Source organism: Cyclopterus lumpus, chromosome 9 (genome assembly GCF_009769545.1).
Source record: "Cyclopterus lumpus isolate fCycLum1 chromosome 9, fCycLum1.pri, whole genome shotgun sequence".
Classification (NCBI taxonomy): Eukaryota; Metazoa; Chordata; class Actinopteri; order Perciformes; family Cyclopteridae; genus Cyclopterus; species Cyclopterus lumpus.
Genome location: NC_046974.1, coordinates 1,760,001 through 1,762,500, shown reverse-complemented (window position 1 = coordinate 1,762,500; position 2,500 = coordinate 1,760,001). Strand labels below are relative to the sequence as shown.

General features: G+C 45.9%; 1 protein-coding gene across 1 annotated transcript in view; it reads right to left on the bottom strand.

Moving 5' to 3' along the window:
- The window catches only part of prdm6 (PR domain containing 6), a 77,124-nt gene that overhangs the window by 3,382 nt on the left and 71,242 nt on the right, over positions 1-2,500 (bottom strand). The gene's annotated exons all lie outside the window — the stretch shown is intronic.

Sequence of the window (2,500 nt, the reverse complement as noted above, 5' to 3'; positions counted from 1 at the left end):
AAGGAGATAACTCCCCGAGGCCATCGACCCGCTAAAGATTTCTGACGCCCCGTCCATGATTGTCTTTGTGCCGCTCCGCCTCCACCGAGACTCTGAAGTGCTGATGAAAAGGTTTGGGGGGGGGGGGGTATGGGGTGGGGGGGGGGGGGGGGGGGGGGGGGGGGGGGGGGGGGGGGGGGGGGGGGGGGGGGTCCTCAGATTGCTTATTAAGAAAGCTGATTTGCTTTAAGCGGATTTCTTGTCGTTTCACTTTTTACACCATGATCTCTTGTTCCTCTCTCTCTCCACGTCAATGACGCCTCGGGTTCCTCTGATTGCTTATTAAGAACGTCAATTTGTCCCCCACTCACCCCCCCCCCACCCCCCCCCCCCCCCCCCTCGTGTCATTCTAGGTTTCTCCAGCAACTCCTCAGATCCCTGGTTTGTCTTTCTTCACCTTCTCCAGCGCCTCCTGAGGGAATGCGTGTTCCCCCTCCAGCGCTGAAGGGGGCGCCGGCGAGCAGCTTCCTCGACCGATTCTACCGTTCTTCTTCTGTATTTACTGACCTGTCACTGTCTGCCGAGGTCAGCTAAAATAAAAAATGCTGAAAATCTAGTTTTATTACATTTTTTAATTTTTTTACGAGAATTCTTTTGCTAATTTATTCTAAAGAATTGGAAATTATTATTTGAAATAATAATATGACTTTGCTGTTTGTATTTTTTTTTTAAAAGGTTTTAAACCTCAAAAAACATAAAAAATAAGAAATTCTTCAATGGACATTTGAAGGTGACGCTGGCTCCTGTTTGTACATTTTTACTAAATTAATTTTAATGTGAAGAGGCCACAGAGCTCCGCCTCCTTTGGGGGAAGAAAAGTCCCCAAAGACGAAGTTCCTCACCTGGAAGACAGACAAGCGAGTCTTAACACGTTTTAATGAGCACAATTAATCAAAGTTAACGAACGACAGTTCTATTTTTGCGTTAAATAATTCCATATTTTAGCTTCTTTACATTGTAATATTGATTTTAAATGGACGTGTTTGGGCTCCGTGTAGCTTTAAAAGCACTCGTCCGTCGTCCGGCCGCCGCGTGAACAATGAACACTGATGCTTATTGATAATTATGAGCATTTCAGGGTCAGCAAATGCCACTCACATTAAAATAAATCCATGCCGCCTCGACCCTCTTGAGTTGATCAATGGATCGCTGAGCGTTTTATGTAAATGTGGGAGTCCGACTGCATTATTGTTAACAAAGCGTTCGGCCCCGCCCGACCCACGAGGACAATTGATTTCATTTATTTAGTAAACACCAGATAGACGTATCGGCATTTAGAAATAAACTAAGGTTGGAATTATGTCCCATAATCACGTGGAGGTCCAATATTGCATTTCTAAATGTTATTTCAGTGAAAGAATTAGGAAAGAAAAATGTATCTTTTAAAGGCCAAAGACTCGTTAACCTCAGTTATAGAACGTTAATTTAAGGAAAGACCCAAAAGAACCAAAAGGTAAAATAGAACCATCAGAGACTGGAGGACAAGATGTGAACTGCATTCTGTCTCCTGACCACCAGGGGGCGACTCCTCTGGTTGTATAGAAGTCTATGCTTCATGTGTTAAAGCTGCATTCTGTCTCCTGACCACCAGGGGGCGACTCCTCTGGTTGTATAGAAGTCTATGCTTCATGTGTTGAAGCTGCATTCTGTCTCCTGACCACCAGGGGGCGACTCCTCTGGTTGTATAGAAGTCTATGCTTCATGTGTTTAAGCTGCATTCTGTCTCCTGACCACCAGGGGGCGACTCCTCTGGTTGTATAGAAGTCTATGCTTCATGTGTTGAAGCTGCATTCTGTCTCCTGACCACCAGGGGGCGACTCCTCTGGTTGTATAGAAGTCTATGCTTCACGTGTTAAAGCTGCATTCTCTCTCCTGACCACCAGGGGGCGACTCCTCTGGTTGTATAGAAGTCTATGCTTCATGTGTTAAAGCTGCATTCTCTCTCTCCTGACCACCAGGGGGCGACTCCTCTGGTTGTATAGAAGTCTATGCTTCATGTTGGGGTTGATGGGTTTGCTGGGTTTGGTGGGTTTGATGGGTTTGATGGTTTGCTGGGTTGATGGTTCGATGGGTTTGATGGTTTGATGGGTTTGATGGGTTTGATGGTTTGATGGGTTTGATGGGTTTGATGGGTTTGATGGGTTGATGGGTTGATGGGTTTGATGGTTTGATGGGTTTGATGGGTTGATGGGTTGATGGGTTTGATGGGTGAGTGGGTTTGATGGGTTTGATGGTTTGATGGGTTTGATGGGTGAGTGGGTTTGATGGGTTTGATGGTTTGATGGGTTTGATGGGTGAGTGGGTTTGATGGGTTTGATGGGTTGATGGTTCGATGGTTTGGTGGGTTTGATGGTTCGATGGGTTTGATGGTTTGATGGGTTTGATGGGTTGATGGGTTTGCTGGGTTGATGGTTCGATGGGTTTGATGGTTTGATGGGTTTGATGGGTGAGTGGGTTTGAT